Source organism: Acomys minous (assembly GCF_964271855.1).
Source record: "Acomys minous genome assembly, chromosome: 13".
NCBI classification, from domain to species: domain Eukaryota; kingdom Metazoa; phylum Chordata; class Mammalia; order Rodentia; family Muridae; genus Acomys; species Acomys minous.
In genome coordinates this window covers 56,864,829-56,879,051 of record NC_140495.1, presented here as the reverse complement: position 1 = coordinate 56,879,051, position 14,223 = coordinate 56,864,829, and the positions used below count along the sequence as shown (strand labels likewise).

Sequence of the window (14,223 nt, the reverse complement as noted above, 5' to 3'; positions counted from 1 at the left end):
GTCAGAGGAGGTTGGGAGCTGCCATGTGGGTGATGGAAGTCAACCCAGGTCCTCCGGAAGAGTAGCCACTGCTCCTAACCTCTGGGCCAGCATCTCTCCAGCCCCTACCATTTCAATCTTTAATTAAAGGGATAGCACATCAGCTCTAACTACTCCCTAAGTACCTAACCATGGAGCACAGTACCCACTCACCAGCAGCGTGCCCTCGAAGGACTCAACAGAGCTAACCATGTGCTGCTGCAGCTGGGGTGTACTTTGTGTCCCCAAAGCATCATGTGTGAGCATCTTCCGCTCAGCGCAGTGCTATGGAGGTAGGAGGGGCCTTTAGGGAGTGGAGTCTACTAGAAAATGGGGAAGATTAAGGTGATTCTCAGGGGATCCTAGTTAGTTCCCATTGGAGTTGATTATCAAACAAACAAACAAACAAACAAACAAGCCAGGCTCCCACATCTCTTTCACATCCTGCCTTGCCATAAAATTTCTCTCTGATGACAAATTTTCCCACTATTCAAGGCCTAGCATGACAAGCCAAACAAATCTCTTTTCTTTAGGGAGTGGCTGGCCTTGGTTAGTTTGTTACATTCAGAAAGTGGGCTCATGCACATGCCCACTCTGCGTTTGGCATGGGGTGACCACCTCACTGGCACTAGAGTCCTAGGGCTCCACAACAACCCTATGAGTCAACACTAGTCCCTTCCCAACTTCCAGGCAGAGGGCAGACGCAAGGAGACTCATCACACCCAGAGAATGAATGAGCCAGATTTTGCACCCAGAGATCTTCTTGGAGAAGGGCTGTCGAGTACCCCTCAATCTGCAGCAAAGAGCCTCGCCTGCCACCCAGCCCAGGCACAGCCTGTCATCTGTGGAACTCTCACCAACGGTCCAGCAACCCTAACAGCCATGTCCCTCTCACTGACATTTGTCACCCTAACAGCCATGTCCCCCTCACTGACATTGTCACCCTAACAGCCATGCCTCCCTTGCTGACATTGTCACCCTAACAGCCATGTCTCCCTCACTGACATTTGTCACCCTAACAGCCATGATCCCCTCACTGACATTGTCACCCTAACAGCCATGTCTCCCTCACTGACATTGTCACCTTAACAGCCATGACCCCCTCATTGACATTTGTCACCCTAAACAGCCATGTCCCCCTCACTGACATTGTCACCCTAACAGCCATGACCTCCTCACTGACATTTGTCACCCTAGCAGCCATGACCCCCTCACTGACATTTGTCACCCTAACAGCCATGTCCCCATCACTAACATTTGTCACCCTAGCAGCCATGTCCCCATCACTGACATTTGTCACCCTAGCAGCCATGACCCCCTCACTGACATTTGTCACCCTAGCAGCCATGACCCCCTCACTGACATTTGTCACCCTAACAGCCATGACCCCCTCACTGACATTTGTCACCCTAACAGCCATGTCCCCATCACTAACATTTGTCACCCTAGCAGCCATGTCCCCATCACTGACATTTGTCACCCTAACAGCCATGACCCCCTCACTGACATTTGTCACCCTAACAGCCATGTCCCCATCACTGACATTTGTCACCCTAACAGCCATGTCCCCACTGACATTTGTCACCCTAACAGCTATGTCCCCACTGACATTGTCACCCTAACAGCCATGTACCCCTCACTGACATTTGTCACCCTAACAGCCATGTCCCCATCACTAACATTTGTCACCCTAGCAGCCATGTCCCCATCACTGACATTTGTCACCCTAACAGCCATGACCCCCTCACTGACATTTGTCACCCTAACAGCCATGTTCCCATCACTGACATTTGTCACCCTAACAGCCATGTCCCCATCACTGACATTTGTCACCCTAACAGCCATGTCCCCATCACTGACATTTGTCACCCTAACAGCCATGTCCCCACTGACATTGTCACCCTAACAGCCATGTACCCCTCACTGACATTTATCACCCTAACAGCCATGTACCCCTCACTGACATTGTCACCCTAACAGCCATGACCCCCTCACTGACATTTATCACCCTAACAGCCATGACCCCCTCACTGACATTTGTCACCCTAACAGCCATGTTCCCATCACTGACATTTGTCACCCTAACAGCCATGTCCCCATCACTGACATTTGTCACCCTAACAGCCATGTCCCCATCACTGACATTTGTCACCCTAACAGCTATGTCCCCACTGACATTGTCACCCTAACAGCCATGTACCCCTCACTGACATTTATCACCCTAACAGCCATGACCCCCTCACTGACATCTGTCACCCTAACAGCCATGACCCCCTCACTGACATTTGTCACCCTAACAGCCATGACCCCCTCACTAACATTTGTCACCTACACAAGGTCCAGCCTCCACTTCTCCAAGCATCACAGCTCTCACAGTGTGAGGAAGACGGTGAGACCAAGGCTTCACCAAACAGCACCCAGCTAGACTATGGACCGGGTCCAGTCAGTCCTCACTGGTGAGCTTCCAGGTCCTGCCCTCCTGCTGAGAGAGGGGGCAGGGAGAGGGAGGAGGGAGTCTTTGACACCACTACAGTCTGGGGCTTTGGGACAGGGTGGACTACACAGAACAGCTGTGACAGGGACCAGAGCATAAGGAGCCCTTCCCCAAGTCCACCTCCAGCCCTGTGCACACCCAGCAGGCCATTGCTTATATGAACGGAACACTGAGGAGTTCACAGAGACACTCCTCCAGGGATGGGCATTTCCAAGTTCAGAGCTCAAGACAAAACAAGAATATGGGGGTGGGGGGTGGGGGGGCTGGAGAGATGGCTCAGTGGATAAGAGCCCCTGCTGACCTTCCTGAGGACCCACGTTTGGTTTCCCTGCACTTAATGTCAGATGGTTCAAACTGCCTGAAATGGCAGCTTTAAGGGGATCTGATGCCCTCTTCTGGTCTCTACAGGTACCCGCACTCATATGATATTCACTCTTACACAAAGAAGCACATAAATTTTAAAATAAAACTAAACTAAAAAAAAACAAAAACAAAACCCTGAAGTGATGAAGAAAGGTCCTGCTCTTCATGACAGTGTGGACAAGTCCTATGGCTATGCTGTGTTTCGTTCGCTTCTCTCGGCCAAGGAGAAAACTACCCCGATGCTGTTTGCCAGCTACACGGCCTCAGTGGTGATAACGTGAACACCCACAGGGCATGTGGCAAACGAGAGGGCAGAGGAGTCACCGAGGGAAACAGGCAGTGTGCCACCCTCTGCCTCTGGCTTGTCACCTAAGCAACCCTGGCCAAGGTTCTTCCCCCCACCCCCCACCCATCAGTCCCAGTTTCCTTCCTTCTAAACTCACAGAATGACTGTAAGGACCAAATGAGGTGGTCAAGCTGAGGGATTTTGAAATAAGGACAAGCCATACTCCAATGATTAATTATTTGAAAGCAGAAGGCAGTGAGGGTTTGTACCAGCTATCCTGAATAGCCGGTATTCACCCCTGTCTCTTCCTCTCCTCACTCCTGCTCCATCCTCCGCTCCCCCCCCCCACACACACAAACACACACACACATGCACACCTATAAGGTTCATTCTACATAAGAATTGAGAGAAAAGCAGCTGCTGGTGGTAAGATAATTATCATGGTTTACTTCACACAACACAATCAGTACATGCCCCCAAATTAAAAGAAAATGACTGTTATATAGAAATCAAATCCTACTTTAAATTTGTAACGAGAAGGTGCCATAGAAACCTGAGGTGAGAGCCTGCTTGTGGGAGAGCAAAAGAATGAGAAGAAAAGAAAGGGAGAAAAGAGAGGGAGGCGGGAGGAAGAGGAAAGGAAGGAGGGAGGGACAGAGGGAAGGCCAGCCATTTAGTGACTGTCCAATCACAAGTTTCCCTTTTGTCAAAACCTACCGGTTTCCTGGACAGACCTAGTAAAAGCCCGACCTGCTGGGGCGCCCAGGGCTTATCCAAAGAGCAGGAGCTCCTCCTTCCAGCACCTTCTCACCAGCAAGAGGGGGCACCAGGTCATTTAAATAGAATAATGTGTGTTTGCTGTTGGGGGTCGAAGGGCCCCATCATCAGGTCTGTGGCAATCCATCTCCCTCCAATGTCTCCCGCATTCCTTGGCCCCCAACAGTGCTCTGAGCTGCTGAAAGCATGGTCTCTCATGAACCGCCTTCTCAGAATGCTGTCCCTTATCAACAGAAAATACAATCCCCCACATAGGGGGTTCCTGAGAACCACAGGGAGACCCCAATTCAGAATGATTGCATACAAAAAGCCTATATGAACAGAGGAAAGGAAAATAAGCTTAACCTGCTGATCAATTATGACTCATGAAAAAATAATCAGCTATTTACATAGCACCAAATTAAGTGCCGCTCCCAGCCCACGCCTGGCCACGGGGGCCTCCTCAGTACCCAACCAGCTCTGAGAAAGTGTGAGAACACTCACCCCACATCTCACGTGCCCTCTCCTTGGAGGCAGCTCTCCTGGGGACCTGATTTTTCAACTCTTGCAGGCACCCCACACCCCCGGTCTGAAAGACTTATTTGCAAGTCACCCCTTGTCTCCCCAGCTGTTCTGATGTTGGGGCTGGAAGCATCTGTCTGATTTCTCTAAGAGAACAGAGCTGGGACTTGGGGCTCCTGTCACGAGGCTCCTGCATCAAAGCATCCCGTCTTCCTGTGGACGCTGGCCGAGGTCCTAGATCCTAGCCCACGTCTCCATGGACTCCGAACAGCAGGCAGACCCTCCATGAGTGTAGATGGCTAAAGGCATATGGCCGGGAGCCACCAAAACTCCCAGAGGGCCAGATCGGCACTGTGGCTGATACTGCACCTGGCCGTCTAGCCAAGGGCCAGGCTTCTGCCAATCTGTCAGCTCTGCGTTTCCTGCCTTCAGTCCTCTTCTGCTTAGACTAATTAAGACTGAATCCCAAATATCACAGATGTACGAAATCTCAGTACCAATTCATCTCGTGGGAAAGAGTCCCGGTGTGGGGAAAAAAAAAAATTAATCCAGGCAGGACACATCAGAGAAGTCTTGTAAAAACACAGGAAGTCTACATCAGGGTTAAGTACTCAGAGGTAGACAATTGGGAAGAAGAAAAACACAGAGAAGGACGCGCACAGCTGTACTGTTACCAAGGGGTGAAGGGTTGGAAACGACCTAATGATCTATCTGTCCAAGACAAGGCTTAGATGGTGAAATTAAGGCCTATCCATGGAGTGGCATTTCTCCCTGCCATGCAACTGCTGCAAGGAAGAAGTGTCTAATAACCCAGTAATGCGGAAAAGAAACTCCATACAGGCATCCCTCCTGAAAAGGCAGTCCACAGAACAATATGCATGTTGCCTCTGCTTAGTAAACATTTTTGTGACACTGGATTTGCAAAAGACTGGGGTCCCAGGACCCTGACCAGACAACCCAAGTCTGCAGACACTCAAGTCTCTTTGTTATGCCCCTCTGGTAAAACTTCTCCCGAATGTTCATTGGTATGAGTATTTGGTCCCTAGCGATGGAACCGCTTGGGCCGGTCGTGAGATCTTAGCACATGGGACCTAGCTGAAGAGGGATGCTGCAGCACAGACCTTGGTGGGGGATTACAGCTTGGCTTTGCTTCCAGCATAATCTCTCTCACTTGCTTCCTGGTTGGCTGAGGAGTCTCCGCAGGCAAAGTCCCGCCACCACACCCACTCTGAACTCCCTCCTGCCTACTTTGCTACAGTGAGCTGTCCTTCCTCTCTTAACTTGCTTTCCTGGTAACTAGTTGATCACATCACGGATAGAAACAACCGATACACCCTCAAAGAAAATGTCAGGGCTGGAGAGATCGCTCAGCTGTTAGCACTTGCTGGATCTGAGTTTGGTTCCCAGCACCCACATCACCTAGCTCATGCGACTCCAGCTCCAGGGGATCTGGGCGCTCTCTTCTGCCCTCCAAGGGCACCCGCACGCACGTGCCAAACACTCACATAGACACACACACACACACAAACAAAACCATTCTTTTTAAATGGCATAGTATTTGCATAGAAACTACATACTTCAAATCACCTCTAGATTATGTGTAATGCCTACCGCAATGCAAATGCTATGCAAATAGCTGATAAGCCGCATCCTTAGAGAGCAGGGACAAGCGCTGGGGTGGAGGGGGGTGAGGGTGGCAGTGCATATTCCAGAACAATCTTTTCAATTTGCTGTTGGTTAGACCCACGGCTGCAGAATCCTCAGCCACCAAGGGGTGACTGCATATTCTTACACACGCACTCATGCATGGGCCGTCCGTGTGGCGCAGACAGCTGTTTGGAAGAATGTGCCCCGAGTGATACGGAGATTACTTAACTCCTTTTCCACCCCTGGGTTTGTTTGGTGGTGGAAGCCACTGAATCTGCCAGCATCTGGCTTGGTACCACACACAAGAGCAGCCGAAGAGCAGCCCCATGGCCGTGCGCCAAATCACAAGTCTGGGCCCAACCCGGACTGTCTGACCAGCCTGCTCGCTGCCATTTGTTCCTCTCTACCCTTCTCTGCTCGCCCGGCCAGCTCCTGCGACCTAAAGCCTCCTGGTGCCTCTCTGTTCTAGAACGTGATACCACGTAAGACTCATTTACCGCAGCACCTCAACTCACGGGCCATGCCTCAGGAAATGGTAACTCACCCCTCAAAATGCTTGTGCGTGTATCAAGAGCTCACCTGCACCCCAAGAGTGTGCTGGGGACATAAGGGTACAAAGGTCTAAGAGGGGACAGGGAACTGAAGTCCAACCGAAGTCCTGGCTGATGCCTGAGTTACCCAAAGCTACATGGGACAGGATCACCAGCTCTGGGAAGAGGGGAGGCATGGGAATTCAGGCTTTGGGGGGGTGAGGCTGGCCCACCAGCACGTCTGTCCTTCAGCCTCCTCGCCTCCAGTGCAGTTACATGCAGCTTCCGAGTCACAGGCTTAGGAGAGATCAGCAGGAGTTTCCTGGGGGATGGGACATCCAGGGCTCGGCAGCTAAGGGCACAGACTGCAGATATCACTTTGTCAGCTCCCAGCAGCCCACGGCATTCCCAGAGTTCACTCCTCCTGGCCCTGGATGGGACTCTATAAGAAAGCAGGCTGAGGAAGGCATGGGGAGCAAGCCAGTGAGCAGCATCTCTCCACGGCCTCTGCATCAGCTCCTGCCTCCAGGTCCCTGCCCTGTTTGTTTTCCTGTCCTGACTTCCTTCCGTGATGAACAGCAATGTGGAAGTGTAAGCAGAAGAAACCCTTTCTTCCCCACAACTGCTTTTTGGCTGTGGTGTTTTGTCACAGCAATAGAAATCATAACTAAAACAGTATGTACGTATGTATGTATGTATGTTTGTATGTATGTATGTACTATGTATGTGGGTGTTTGTGGGTGTGTTTGTATGTATGTATATATGTATGTGTTTATGTGTATATATGTATATATGTATGTATGTATGTATTGTGTATGTGGGTGTGTTTGTGTGTGCCTCCCAGCAGTACACGTGACAGTGAACCTCCTGCCCCGGTCACTTCTCTCTCCTAAGCAGCAAGAGCCAAAGCCAGCCCTAGGCAGAAAGGTCAACACTCAGACCTGAGACAGGCACGGCCAAGCATCACTGACCAACGTAGATCCGTCCCTGCTCCCAGAAGGCTCCCAGACACCTCCACTCAGCTATATCAATAAGAGGAAGATTTCACAACAATATATCCTAATCCAGAAAACAATAATGAGAAATCAATTTGAGGCCAGTCTTTTATACCCCTTTGTTTGACTGTTTGAAAACTTTGAGTTGAGAGGAAAAGATTGCAAATGCATTACACGATTCCTGTAAGATATATTTAATACAAAGAAATACTAAATAGAATGTATGTGTATTAAACACAGATAAGAAGATTTGGGAAGCCCAAAGGCTGCCTAATATTCACAAAATCCTAATTATAAAGACAGCTGGACACCAGATATTGAGACACTCTAAATACAGAAAAGACACTCGATATTCATATGCGTGTGACTATACACACAGAGGAACCTAATACCCAGAATGAGCCTTGGGTGGCCCCTGTTCTGGTCATCTGGGTCCAGGTTCGGAGCACAGAGCAGGCCCATGTTCCCCCAGTAGAAAGTGTACATCCTTGGCTCGGGGCACCTACAATATGTACGCCTCACAGCCAGTATTCAAGCCTGGTCCCAGAATCATATGTTAGCGAAGGAAGCAAGATACTGCAGAGAGACGGGAAACGGGTGCTTGCGATACGGGATGCAGGTGCCACTAGCTTCTCACTGCATGTTTAAAAGTGCAGCAAGGTCACCGCCCATGTGGCACCTCATGGCCTCTCATCAGTTCTGGAGCGCTATGGACCACAGAAATGCCTATTTTTCTTAAATAATATCAGATCCCAAATGCTGAGGAACCCTTTAAAACTTTGTGTTACTTCACAAGGGGATTCTAATTGGGAATTCTAGTAAAGTGCCCTCACACGTTTTTTAAAAAATGTAAACATTCTGTTTATTCTGTAAGCACGCACACGTGTGTGTGTGTGTGTGTGTGTGTGTGTGTGTGTGTGTGTGTGTGTGCATGGAGAGACCAGAAGAACAAGCAGGAGTCAGTTCTCTATTTAACTGAGATCATCAGCCCCGGGGGTAGATGCCTCTACACTGTGCCATCTCACTGGCCCCTTGGCAGTCTATACTTACAAATATTTAATAAGCCATTCTTTACATCACTCAACACCTAGCATAACGTGTGTGTGTGTGTGTGTGTGTGTGTGCCACCATTCCTATCCCATGGGGGAACCTGAAGTCACAAGCTTCTAAGCAGTGGTGCAGGAACGAAAGCCTACTCTCCTCACTGGACTGAACTTCCTGCTTTGAGGAAGTAAAGTCCCTTTGACATTTTCATGTCCCATATTGACGCTACATCTTTCCACCTGTTTCTTGGAGACTGCGCATGCCACAGCTAATGGGCCTGGGGCCTCCCACAAACATGAGAATTTGGGAGCAGAGCCATGAGGGATTTGGGTGTGGACTTCAGAGGTAAGAGCAAATATTTCTGGAAGTTCTTCCACAGCATACATTTAAAAGTTAGTCCTACACACCACAGCTTGGCAGAAGCCTGAGGAACTGGTAACCTTGGTGCCTCCCCTCCCCAAAGGCTCTTGCCTAGCTACTTTTCACAGAAAAGTTAATCACAAAACCCTGGAGATTGCTTCCGCCCAGAATCTCTTCAGGAATGCTGTCGTAACTTCCGAGGTTGGTGGTTGATGCTGACACACCCGAGCCTTCATCTCCTGTCAGTCACTAAGGCTGCGGAGCACAGACGTGGCAGCCAGAGCTCAGGATGGTGCACTAGATCGTGCTTAAAGCAATACAAAGAGACTGGGGATAAGTTCTTGGAATCACAAGTGTGTTCTCAGGAACATTTCCTGACTCAAAGCTTCAAAATGGTTTTCTGGACTTGATGCGAACCGTGAACAGGACTCGGTGAGAAGCCACTCTTTCCGTTCAGCTTGGGAACAACAAGGAGAGCATAGCATGGTGGGTACTCTTGTTGTCCTACTGCAGGTGACACTGCTGGTACCAGGTCTCCCAACAGCGAAAAAGCTGTGTACAGTGGCCAGGCAGATGCAGTGGATGCTCTGAGCAGGTCTCTGGCTCCTTCTCACATTCATGTAGCTAAGTCTATTTGAAGGCTCAGCTCTTCCAAGAGGCCTCACCTTCAACACCCAGAATAAACCCAGTGCGAACAAAGCCAGGGCTCAGGCACGCAGCAGCAGCAGCCTTCCTAGGGGCCCGCCTTGTTCCCTAGGTGACTCTTAAGCCCTCAGAAGAGGCAACTGTGACGGGCTTTTCTGTCATTCTGCCATCTCATCATCAATGCCAAGCACGCCCTGTATCGCTGTTAAGATGAAGCAGGCCCAGAAACAAGAATCCACGTTAATCACAGAAAGTAAGAAGTCCGGGGTGTATAACCCAGGCCAGCCGACCCAGAAACACAAAAACAGGAGGAGGAGAAGGCACTTTCTTGCCCTGTTATCTCAGTTTTTCCCCTCCATCTTTTCTCCCTCCCACTTCAGTGGGATGCCCAGTTTCTCCAAGGACAGTGGGGCAGAATGATTAATGTAAAATTGTGTTTTAAATTGCAGGGGGGGGGGGAGATATTGTGGTGTCTTCATCCGTGTACCACAAAGTGTGATGATCAAATCAGGCCAATTGGCATAACCGGCTCCCCCAAGAACTTTATTATGTCTTCCAATTGGGAGCATTCAAATTTTTTTCTTTTTGAATTTGAAATGTATAGTAAGTGATTTTTTTTGCCTACAGTTGCCTCGCTGTGTCAAAACATGCTGCTCTCATATAAAAAACTTTTTTCATGTTTATGTTCCCTCCACAGATCAGTGGCAAGGCCTAGCTGTTTCAGCCTAAAGCTCTGCTCTAAGCCCTGTGTTCAACTACAAAAGAAAGAACCTAAGAAACAAGTATTGAAAAGGCTCTTCTGTTCCTGGGAGGAGGAAGATTGGGAAAGACCTTCCCTCCCCGCCCTCAGAAGCTATGAAAGGTTGAAGGGGGTGATGTCGAGCCTGGGGAGCCTTGGCCCAGCTTCCCGTGTGTAATGTTGGGAAAAGGCTGCCCAGAAAATGCAAAAATGGCAGCCTGGTGCGGCAGCACCACACTCGGCAGTGCCCAGGCAGGTTATCAGGGACCTTGATGACGCCTTAGTGGGAGAAGAGACTCAGCTACGTAAGGCTCAGTAGAAACCCTAGCCAGGAGACCACCAGGGGTTAGGGTTTGGGGTGAGGTGGAAGGCTTCCCGAAGAACAGCCAGGAGACCACCATGCCAGAGGCAACCGCCTCATGTCCAGATGCCACTGAGGCTTCTTCCTGGTACCCAGCCACCACCTCAGCAAGAAGGATCCTAAAGAAAGACTTGGGGGAAGGGGGAGGGCGGTGCGAGCTGCTTGAAGTTACACAGTGATTGAAATATCCCCTTGAATTAGGCCCAAGAAAAACAGAATCCTGAGCTAGGACTGAGTATACGAAAAAGGAAGCCAAGGCACTCTGTCTGGGCAGCAAAATTAAGTCCACATAAAAAAAAAGTTGCACCCCTCCATGATCAACCAGGAGCAAGAGATCTATCTATTCCGACCCAGATGCTTCTGTTGGGTCCCTGTACAACACAACAATATTTATAAGACTATCTGCCTTGGCTAACTTTCAGCGGGGGGTGGGGGAGCTGGGAGCTGGGGGGGGACAGGGACACATAGTCTCCTACCAGGCCATTCCAGAAAACTTAGCCAACAGGAGGGGCCCTCAGGCCTTTGCACATAGTCTGTCACTGTAGCTGAGAGCTGGCTGCTATATAACATTCAGGCTGCCGTAACAAAATACTACAGACTGCGTGGCTTATAAACAACAGGAGTTTGCTGCTCGCAGTTCTGGAAGTCTACGATCCAAGCATCTGGTAAGTGGTGAGGGCTGTTTCCTGACTCACAGATGGTAGCTCGCTGTGTTCTTGCACAGCCAAAGGAGGGCAGAGACACTCTCTGGAGTCTCTAATGCCATGTAGGGGAGCACCATCTCATAGAAGCATCACCACAGAGCCTAGGCCTTCAGTATAGGAATCTGGAGGTGAGCACACAAGTGCAGACCGAGTACTCTCATTTCCCTCCATCTCCATGAGGGCAAACTGAGACTGCTTCAGAGCAAGATTCTAAGGCCCAGAGATCCGCGCTGAGTGGTGATGGGCCGAGGGTGACTATCCTAGCAGATAGCCCACTGTACGCCAGATCTCAGCCACATGCCAGCAGCTGCAGCCGATGGCCACTCACTGGCTACTACACTGATTCTACACATGGGGATGAGCTGCTGGAAAGGCAGAGCAAATGCAGAACGTCAGTGAGCCAAAGACAAATGCCTCCGGGGTTACAAAAAAAGAAAAAAAATCAGTAATGTGACTAGAAATGTTTCATGCAACATTTTGAAGCATTAATACGAAAGCCCATGATGTACAAAATACCTTAATTTTAAGTAAAGGACCGGCTCTGTCTCCCTGATGTCTCAGTCGTGTCTCGTCCTCCAGTGTGGAAGTGCACAGCACTAGGACAGAGCCTGGGATCCAGCCTGGCTCAACCAACACAGGGTGGGCATCTTCATGTCACCTCCCAGAGCTGTCTCTCCACCATCTTGAGGTCGTGTGTGTGTGTGTGTGTGTGTGTGTGTGTGTGTGTGTGTGTGTGTGTGTGTCTGCACGACTGAGCTCCCATGGAACACCAGGCCCGAGGAGATTCTATTTCGTGTGGTTGCTATGTATTTAGGTAAATAGAACGAAGCTCCAGCCCCCACCAAAAGGAGGGGCCATACTTTAAAATAGTTCTGGAAGGTGTGAGGTGGGCTCCCAACAGAGAGGCAAACACAGGTGCTTGTCTCCCACTTGGATTTTCTGGTTTTTCGGATTGGATGTTTCAGTTTCATGGTTTCTGACACCACGCCAATTGTTCACCTGCAGTCCACAAGTCCTGTCACACCGCAGTCGGTCTTCTTCCTCTTTCCTCGCATTTCAAAAGCTCGTGTGGATAACTACTTAGGCTCTCAGCACACGTGCACCCCTCACACTGAAAATGAGGGCCTGCCTGTTAGTAAATGACTACTCAACAAATAATTGTTTAATTTTGAATATGTCTAAGATTAAACTCAGAATCCTTTCTGGTAGTTTGTAACCTAAGCCCCAAAACCTGTTAAATAAACCATGACCTGACGCAGAAGGAAGACGGTGGCCTTTAGAGGCAGACAGACACGATTATGCCCAGTCCTAAGAATTGAACCACACTGCACTGAGCAAGCCCTTCTCTCCCCCTTCCTCTGTTTTCTTAGTGTTAAAACTGGTTCAACTGCTCCGCTCTGCCTCACATTTCAAAGTTAAGTCCAGCAAAGTGCTCAGAGGAAAACTTTGGGCACTTGCGCGTCTGGCTTCTCTCGGCCCCACCGGTGTTGTGGACGTGGCCCCCACAGGGATGGCTTGGGCCCCCCGCGTCCAAAGAGCCTCGGGCTGCCTAGGCTCTGCTCGCCACCATCTACCCAGCTCCTTGTAGGGACGCGACTTCGGGAACGCGGCAGACTCCCAGCCCCGGCTCCCTCCAACCCCGCGGGGTCTGCGCCCCACGCCCGCTGCGTGGCCACGCCATTTCAGACCGTCCCAGGTACCTGGCACCGGAGCGTGGCCGTGCTTGGCGAGCGCGCAGGGAAGGGTTCAGTCCGCGGGGACACGCAGAGCTGTGCGCTGACCCCGGCCGGCCGCAGCGTCGAGGGCCGGCGGCGCCACGCAGCAGGTGGCGGTAGGGCGCGTGGAGCTCCGGGTCTGCGGCCGGGGGATGGACGCGGACGCGGGCGCGACCCTCGAGCGGCCGCTCTGGCCCTGAGCTGGGCGCGCGCTCGCCGCTCCCGGCTCGGCTGCGCGCGGCCCGGCGGGGGCGGACGCGGCAGCTCCGCTCGCTCTGCTCTGCTCTGCGCCTCCCAGGCCCGCGCGCCTCCCCCGCGCCGCTCCCGCCCGGCACGCGGGACCCTGGCCACCCCACGCGGCGGCGCTGCGGAGCTGGGAGCTTGGCTGGCTCCTGCCTGTGAGAGGACTCAGGGCCCAGGGACCCCGCGGGGACCGGGACGCCCACGATCGCGGCTCCTGCGCGCCACCTCCCTGTCACCTGGGCCTCGGAGAGTAGGTGCCGGGTGGAAGGGAGGGACGTGCGCATACGAATAAAAGTAAAAGTTGTTGTTTCATAACCTTGTGTGTCCGAGCGTCTGAAGGCTAATGAGAGAAGTTGGCGCCCTGTCTCTAGGTGAATCATTGCTGTGACACTGGCAAGCGTGGGAAGAAAAGCTGGAGATGTCTAAGCCTCGCCCCCCCTTTCTCTTCCCTACCCGCACCCCCAATTTGAAACGGGCTTGCTTTGAATACCTATCTGCTTAGCTAATCAGCTACCTGCAGAGAGAGAGAGAGAGAGAGAGAGAGAGAGAGAGAGAGAGAGAGAGAGAGAGAGAGAGAGAGAGAGAGAGAGAGAGAGCCCATCCACTGCCCCCCCCTCCCGCCCCCAAGCTTGGTCTTCTGACACTGTCCATGTCAGGGAGGAAGTACAAGAATGTCAACTGAGCCCCAGCAGGACGCTGAGGCTGCAGTAGCAGAGCCCCAGATGGAAAAGAGAATTCTACCATCAGACAGTGGCACCTGGATGCCCTCTGAGTTCTGACTTCCCAGCGATGCTAATGCTA

At 51.2% G+C, this 14,223-nt stretch overlaps 1 protein-coding gene across 3 annotated transcripts in view; it reads right to left on the bottom strand.

The window, feature by feature from the left end:
• CRACDL (CRACD like) overlaps positions 1-13,757 on the bottom strand; it is a 117,897-nt gene extending 104,140 nt beyond the window's left edge. The window contains exon 1 of one of the 3 annotated variants that reach the window (XM_084753638.1): positions 13,739-13,757. The gene's annotated coding sequence lies outside the window, so the exon portion shown is untranslated. Of the gene's footprint in view, positions 1-11,980; positions 12,603-13,164; positions 13,429-13,738 lie in introns of those variants that run through there. The other 2 variants (XM_084753639.1, XM_084753637.1) reach the window with 2 other exon arrangements.
• Between the last annotated feature and the right edge of the window lie 466 nt (positions 13,758-14,223).